This window comes from Nicotiana attenuata, unplaced genomic scaffold (assembly GCF_001879085.1).
Source record: "Nicotiana attenuata strain UT unplaced genomic scaffold, NIATTr2, whole genome shotgun sequence".
Lineage (NCBI taxonomy): Eukaryota > Viridiplantae > Streptophyta > Magnoliopsida > Solanales > Solanaceae > Nicotiana > Nicotiana attenuata.
Window position 1 is genome coordinate 290,826 of NW_017670552.1, and position 8,835 is coordinate 299,660.

At 41.8% G+C, this 8,835-nt stretch overlaps 1 non-coding gene across 1 annotated transcript; it reads right to left on the minus strand.

The window, feature by feature from the left end:
- Window positions 1-8,399: 8,399 nt before the first annotated feature.
- On the minus strand, window positions 8,400-8,487 carry TRNAS-GCU. Its single transcript has one exon. It is a non-coding gene; the product is annotated as a tRNA-Ser (tRNA).
- Window positions 8,488-8,835: the final 348 nt, after the last annotated feature.

The following is an 8,835-nucleotide window of genomic DNA, read 5'->3' on the forward strand; positions in this document are numbered from 1 at the left end:
AGAGTAACGAAATCTCTTAGCTGATAGACGATAGCTGATAGTTGATTGTGTCATTGTGGCCGCTGGGGATGTCATGTGCGGACAACACTTATAAGTGAGCGATGATTCTGAGAGTTGTACTCCTGCAAAATAGGAGTATGTAACCGTATCTGATGGTTCTATGTCTTGTGGTGCCTGCATTCAAAGAAAGATCGTGAGTTTTGTCAAGGGGGAAGGTTAGTTCGTCTTCCCGTGGACTCCGCTCGTCCTACTCGGCTCTTGTTTTTATTGGGGTAGCATCACTAAACAAAGCAATTTGATAGTAGCCATGCATGATCAAAAAATATGATGTAACTACATAATAAAAATGAGTTTCTTTTAGATGAACCGACGACTGCGACGCGGTTCAAGACATTGCGACCTCTTTTGCTCCGGAATTTTGAGGGTCCTCCTCAAAATTCTGCCCCAGTTTACTGGGCTGGTACTTCTGACGGCTGCGTGCAACGAATGGCTGAAAGTTGACTTCGGAATTTTGAGGGTCCTCCTCAAAATTCTGCCCCAGTTTCCAATATCGGGGGGAAATGAAATTTTATTGAATTGTGACCGAACCCATAAGGCTGCGTACGTGTCCCCTCTTAAACGGGAATCAGTTCAGACGTAGTTCAAATTACATCATAAAGATATCATAATAATTACACATAATAACGCTTGACTACATCTGAATTAATTGGCTTTGGCCAGACTTCTCCATCCATTTCTGCGAGTACGAGGGCTCCTCCTGTTAGGACCCGGTGAACCATGTACGGGCCTTGCCAGTTAGGAGAGAACTTTCCTTTGGCCTCATCCTGATGCGGGAAAATTTTCTTCAGCACCAGCTGCCCCGGTGTGAGTTGTCTTGGCTTGACTCTTTTGTTGAAAGCTCTGGACATTCTGTTCTGATACAATTGGCCATGGCAAACTGCATTCATTCTCTTTGCGTCTATAAGGGCTAACTGCTCGTAGCGACTCTTTACCCATTCTGCATTTCCAAGGTCTGCTTCCTGTATAATCCTCAGGGAGGGAATCTCTACCTCGGCCGGGATGACTGCCTCGGTACCATAAACCAACATATAGGGAGTCGCCCCGGTTGATGTGCGAACTGTGGTGCGGTATCCCAATAGAGCAAATATAGCTTTTCGTGCCACTGCTTATGCTTCTCTATCATTTTCCTCAATATTTTCTTGATATTCTTGTTGGCGGCTTCTACGGCTCCATTCATTTGAGGCCTGTAGGCTGTAGAATTCTTGTGCTTAATCTTGAAGGTCTCACACATTGCTTTCATCAGGTCACTGTTGAGATTGGAACCATTATCAGTAATGATTGACTCTAGGATGCCGAAACGGCAAAATGATACGGTCGCGGACAAAGTCTGCCTCAACCTTCTTGGTCACTGCCTTATATGATGCTGCTTCAACCCATTTGGTGAAGTAATCAATTGCCACTAGAATGAACATGTGCCCGTTTGATGCGGCAGGCTCGAGGGGTCCGATGACGTACATTCCCCAATCGGCGAACGGCCATGGCGAGTTTGTTGCATTAAGCTCATTAGGAGGCACATTTATCATATCTGCATGTATCTGATAGCGATGGCATTTTCGGATATACTGGATGCAATCCGTCTCTATAGTCATCCAAAATAACCAGCTCGGAGTATTTTCTTGGCTAAGATTAAACCATTCATATGTGGGCCACAGGTCCCTGCATGAACTTCTTCTAATAACCTAGATGCTTCCTTTGCTTCGACACACCTTAGCAATCCCAAATCGGGAGTCCTCCTATACAGGATTCCTCCACTGTGAAAGAAATGATTGGATAACCTTCGCAGTGTGCGCTTCTGAGTAGCGTTGGCAAGTTCTGGAAATTCCCCAATTGTCAAATACCTTTTGATATCATGGAACCAAGGTTTTCCGTCTGCTTCTTCCTCGACATGAGCACAGTAAGCGGGTTGATCCTGGATTTTTACCGGGATAGGATCAATAAAGTTCTTATCTGGATGCTGAATCATGGATGATAGAGTGGCCAATGCGTCGGCGAACTCATTCTAGACTCTGGGGACGTGCCGGAATTCTATCTTTGTAAACCTCTTCCTCAACTCCTGTACATGATACAAATACGGGAGTATCTTAGAGTTCTTTGTTGTCCATTCTTCTCGAACCTGATGTACAAGCAAATCTGAATCTCCAATCACTAGCAACTCTTGGACGTTCATGTCAATGGCCAGCTTGAGTCCTAAGATGCAGGCTTCGTATTCGGCCATGTTGTTGGTGCACGGGAACCTGAGCTTGACGGATACCGGATAATGCTGACCTGTTTCTGATACTAGAACTGCTCCTATCCCCACACCTTTAAAGTTTGCTGCTCCGTCGAAGAACATTCTCCAGCCATCATAGGATTCTGCAATGTTTTCTCCTATGAAGAGACCTCTTCGTCAGGAAAATACGTCTTTAGAGGCTCGTATTCTCCGTCCACTGGATTTTCGGCAAGATGATCTGCCAGTGCTTGTCCTTTGATCTCTTTCTGGGTCACGTAGACAATATCAAATTCACTCAGCAGGATTTGCCATTTGGCTAGCTTGCCCATGGGCATGGGCTTCTAAAAGACGTACTTTAGCGGATCCATCCTTGATATGAGATAAGTGGAATAGGCACCGAAATAATGCCTCAACTTCTGAGCTACCCAATTCAGAGCACAACAGGTGCGTTCTAGCAGGGAGTACCAGGCCTCGTACGGGGTGAACTTCTTGTTGAGGTAGTAGATGGCCTGCTCCTTTCTCCCTGTTTCATCATGTTGTCCCAAAACACAATCGAATGCCCCATCCAGTACTGCAAGGTAGAGCAATAGCGGTCTACCTGGTTCGGGCAGAACCAGAACTGGCGGCGTTGACAGGTATTCCTTGATTCTGTCGAAGGCTTTCTGACAATCATCAGTCCATTTAGTGGCGGCGTCCTTCTTCAACATCTTAAAGATTGGCTCACAAATGACAGTGGACTAAGCTATGAACCGGCTGATGTAGTTGAGTCTCCCCAAGAAACTCATAACTTCTTTCTTGTTCTTTGGCGGTGGCAAGTCTTGAATGGCCTTAACCTTTGATGGATCTAGTTCTATCCCTCGTCGACTTACGATGAACCTAAGCAGTTTCGCGGCAGGAACCCCGAATGCACATTTGGCGGGATTCAGTTTCAGTTTGTACCTTCTCAATCTGTTGAAGAACTTTCTCAGATCTTCCATGTGGTCAGTGGATTTCTTGGATTTGATGATGATATCGTCTACATACACCTCGATCTCTTTGTGTATCATGTCATGGAAAATAGTAGTCATGGCCCTCATATAGGTGGCCTCGGCATTCTTTAATCCAAACGGCATCATCTTGTAACAATACATCCCCCACGGTGTAATGAAAGCCGTTTTCTCCGCGTCTTCTTCGTCCATCCATATCTGATGATACCCAGCAAAACAATCGACAAATGACTGCAACTCATGCTTGGTGCAGTTGTCAATCAGGATTTGTATGTTCGGCAAGGGGAAGTCGTCTTTCGGACAGGCCCGGTTGAGGTCCCAATAGTCGACACAGAATTTGACCTTCCCGTCCTTCTTTGGCACTGGCACAATGTTGGCCAACCATGTTGGATACTCCACTACTCTGAGGACCTTGGCTTTGACTTGTTTGGTAACTTCCTCCTTGATTTTCAATCTCATGTCTGGCTTAAAGTTCCTGAGCTTCTGCTTTACCGGCGGACATGTCGGATTTGTTGGCAGTTTGTGAGCTACAATAGATGTACTGAGACCGGTCATATCATCATACGACCAGGCAAATATGTCCTCATATTCTCTTAGAAACTCTGTGTACTTTTCCTTTTCCGGTGGTGACAGGTGAACACTGATGCGCGTTTTCTTGGCATTCTCTGTATCCCCCAAGTTGACAACCTCAGTTTCATCCAAGTTAGACTTAGGCCTACTCTCAAAGTTCTAAAACTCTTTAACAACCTCTTCTGGTATATCATCCTCTTTTGAGTCTGTATCCGTTTGTTGCGTTGCCTCGTTGCAAGTCACAATCGTCGGTTCATCAAGATAAGTAATAGTAATGTTGTGTAAATAAAGTAAACGATAGAGAAAATAATAAGAGCGAGATTTATAAGAAACTGAAATACTTTGATAAATTCCATAATCGTTTTGAATATCGGAGCTCTTTTCGAAATTTAAAGAAAGTACGGAAAGGAAATCAACTAGCAAAAAAGTAAAAGATAATGCATAGTGCTTTGCTAAAAATGTATGATCCTTTGTTAAATGGACCATATCGAGGAACAATCAAAAAAAAGTTTTCACCTTCAATCATAAACAAAACTTCGCTAGAAAATTGGAAAGAGAGAGTTACAATAAATAGAATTCATACTATCTTTCTTCCGAATACTGATTACCAAGAATTTGAACAAAAAGTGGATACGGTTGATAAAAAACCATTATCAACAGAAATTGACGAGTTCTTAACTTTAATCAATGAATTTGGTAACGATCCAAAATCGAGTTTAAATTTGAAAGACCTTTCTTTATTTTCAGACCAAGAACAGGGAAGAGTGAATTCAGAAAAAAGAACGAAATTTGTAAAATTTGTATTCAATGCAATTGATCCTAATGGGACAACATCTGAAAAAAATCGATTGGAATAAAAGAAATCAGTAAAAAATACCTCGCTGGTCACATAAATTAATCACCGAATTGGAACAACAATCGGGCGACTATCAAGAGGGCGTACCACTGGATCATCAAATTCGTTCAAGAAAAGCTATACGTGTAGTGATTTTTACTGCCAACAACCAGAATAACGATCCCGATACCAAAGATACTGATACCAAAGATACTGATACCGCAGATCAAGATCAAACAAAGGAAGTGGCTTTAATACGCTATTCGCAACAACCAGATTTTCGGCGAGGTATAATCAAAGGCTCTATGCGGGCTGAAAGGTGCAAAACAGTTATTTGAAAACTCTTTCAAGCAAATGTGCATTCCCCCCTTTTTCTTGACAGAATAAACCCCCCCCTCCCTTTTTTTTTTCTTTCGATCTCTGGACTTATTAAACCAATTTCGAGGCTATCCTGAGCAATTGCAATAATCGGGCTCATTGATATTCCTAGTATAGTAGATGCTATCACACATACAATCATACTCAATTCGATGGAATTGTTTGATCTTAAAGGGGATCTTCTATAATTTCGCACGTGAGGGGTTATTTCTTGGTTTCATCGAGTCATTAATAACTTTATTATTTTTAAATAATAGTAGATAGAAAAAACGCTTGTAAGGAGTCCTACTAAAACCAAGAAATATAGGCCTGCCTGCCATCCACACCTGAATAAATAGAGTTTTCCGAAAAAACCTGCTAGTGGAGGAAGACCTCCTAGGGATAAGAGACATAGGGCTAAAGAGAGAGCCAAAAAAGGATCTTTTGTGTATAATCTTGCATAATCTCGAATGTTATCAGTTCCGGTACGTAGACCAAATAATACAAGCAGTAGGTAACCATGCAAATCAAATGACGAGGAGCAACAAGAAGAAGGAAATAAAGGCCCAGAGGGCCTAGAGCAAGGTCAAGAAGTTAGCTCATTAGACGGATGGCTACCCAGGGAGCTGGTAGCAGATCTGTACATAGCTCTTACTAAGCAGCCTCTAACCTAAATGAGTTCAGTTGCCTGGGTTAGTTCCTTAAGGATAGTGGGGGCCGAATCAACTGGGTCACCGGTAAAGAACCTCTACTTAAGAAAAAATCATAAGAGAAGAAAGCTGCTAGCAGAGGGTGGAGAAGTGCCACACCTTCGTGGATTGATCGAGTGTAGCGTACTGATTCTTATCGAGATTGGGTTGGTTTTCAGTGTGGGCAGTCTCCTCTATCAAAATAGTAAGAGAAAAAGAAGGACTTATCTCAGATCTTTACCTTTCACATTTTAATTTCTCCTAATTTGAATTCCTCTCCTATGTTCTCAAAAACGCTTCCCTTTTTACTTGAATTTTCAGCGATCGTTTTTTCAACTATTTTAGCGATTATGATAGAGATAAAGCTCTTTAGATGGTGTTTTTTATTGTATAATTATTTATTGTTCGAGTTGGAGTTAGAAATACATCAGGATTTCGTGTGCTTACTTATCTTGCTTTTGGTTTTCGTATCATGGATCTTGGGTCGCACTTTATGGCATTTCTACTATAAAAATAATCCAGACATTTGTAGTATACCTATTATGGAAAGCGTTTGGACTCTGTCTCTTTTGCTTTCCTTCTCTTTTTTCTTTGATGAATTGTTATTAGAAACGGTAGACTGCGCAGGAAAGGATTCGGGTGGGGGAGCGTCTACCTCCTCTCCCAAGCCTGATGAATGGCAAATGGTGCTAGATCTACCGGATAATCAAGTTGTACCGGAATGTCTACGCTCCCAAATTAAAGAAGAGTTAAGATACCTCTATAATATCGGGCAAAAGATGACCCTTTCCGATGCTATGTTTGACAACTTTATTTCCCCCTTGGCCTTAGATGAGGCAAAAGTGGGTTTTGCTAAAGCTCTCCTTCAAAGAATAAATGAGCTTCAATTATTTCATTACAATAGAGGGGATCACATTCCCTTTAAATTCTCCTCGAGAGAGGAGAATGAAAGACTCTTTTCTATTGTCTGGGAATACGCGGACAAATTACCCGACGAATAATAGGTACCCACACCCCAGGCAGAGTTAGTGAGCCGTGTAATAGGCGACCATTTCGCGCGGTTCGGGGGGCACTTGAGTCAGCCGCCGGCGCCCGACAGCGTCTTGACCCCCATCCAATTTTTGGGCCAATTCCCCCTTCGTACTACCAAAAAATGAGATTCTTGCCGAATCCGAGTTTGCTGCTCCAACCATTACCAAACTAATACCTATNAAAATGGGAGCAACATGCCCCTTTTGCGATTTCTATGAAAGAATCCTACAGACGATGGATTCCCGCATGAAACACTTTGGATCGAAAAATTCACTCAGTCTCAGTGAATAAGTAAACAATTGAATTGGTTCAATTGCATGGTGCCAACGAAATCGAGTGCTAATTCCCATTTTATTGAATTAACCGATCGACGTGCTAGCGGACATTTATTTTGAATTCGATAATTTTTGCAAAAACATTTCGACATATTTATTTATTTTATTATTATGAGAATCAATCCTACTACTTCTGGTTCTGGGGTTTCCACGCTTGAAAAAAAAAACCCGGGGCGTGTCGTCCAAATCATCGGTCCGGTACTAGATGTAGCCTTTCCCCCGGGCAAGATGCCGAATATTTATAACGCTCTGGTAGTTCAAGGTCGAGATAGTGTTGGTCAACCAATTAATGTGGCTTGTGAGGTACAGCAATTATTAGGAAATAATCGAGTTAGGGCTGTAGCTATGAGTGCTACAGACGGTCTAACGAGAGGAATGGAAGTGGTTGACACAGGAGCTCCTATAAGTGTTCCGGTCGGGGGAGCGACTCTGGGACGAATTTTTAACGTGCTCGGAGAGCCTGTTGATAATTTAGGGCCTGTAGATACTAGTACAACGTCTCCTATTCATAGATCTGCGCCCGCCTTTATACAGTTGGATACAAAATTATCTATTTTTGAAACAGGAATTAAAGTAGTAGATCTTTTAGCCCCTTATCGCCGTGGAGGAAAAATCGGACTATTCGGGGGAGCTGGAGTGGGTAAAACAGTACTTATTATGGAATTGATTAACAATATTGCTAAAGCTCACGGGGGCGTATCCGTATTTGGCGGAGTGGGTGAACGTACTCGGGAAGGAAATGATCTTTACATGGAAATGAAAGAATCTGGAGTGATTAATGAAGAAAATATTGCAGAATCAAAAGTGGCCCTAGTTTACGGTCAGATGAATAAACCACCGGGAGCTCGTATGAGAGTTGGTTTAACTGCCCTACCTATGGCGGAATATTTCCGAGATGTTAATGAACAAGACGTAATTCTATTTATTGACAATATCTTCCGTTCCGTCCAAGCAGGATCCGAAGTATCGGCCTTATTGGGTATAATGCCTTCCGCTGTGGGTTATCAACCCACCCTGAGTACCGAAATGGGTTTTTTACAAGAAAGAATTACTTCTACCAAAGAAGGGTCCATAACCTCTATTCAAGCAGTTAATGCTTACTCTCAAACTCTTCGTTTACACAGTAGTGATATTTTTTGTTTCTCTCTTAATCTTTGGATTCCTATCTAATGATCCTGGACGTAATCCTGGGCATGAAGAATAAAATAAAAAGGGTTTTTCCTTGCTTGATTTTCCAATTTTCTTATGAGTTGGTCTATTCCACACATTTAACTAAGAATAAGAACAAAGGATTTCGGAATTTGAAAAAAAAAATCAAGTCATCAACGGAAAGAGAGGGATTCGAACCCTCGGTACGATTAACTCGTACAACGGATTAGCAATCCGCCGCTTTAGTCCACTCAGCCATCTCTCCCAATTGAAAAAGATAATTACTACATGAGATAGCACATAAGATAAAGGAAAGAATCCTTCTTTCTCTCTTTTCTTCTTTCTATATTATATAGATATGTACAACTTTTATCATCAATTTCCTTTATTTCTTTATCTAAAGTAAAGGAAGGGCTCAGAAGAGCCAAGAATATCAAGAAAAATAAAGAAGACCTCTTTTCTTTGTCTTGATTTTGTTCGAAAGGACCCTCTTATTCTCATGGCCTGGTCTGGTCAGTACCCAGCCGGGCCTCTTTTGTTCCAACGAATTTGAATTTGAAAACCAAAATGCCTGTTATAGTTGTAATATTTCATTTTAATTGAATAGTTAATA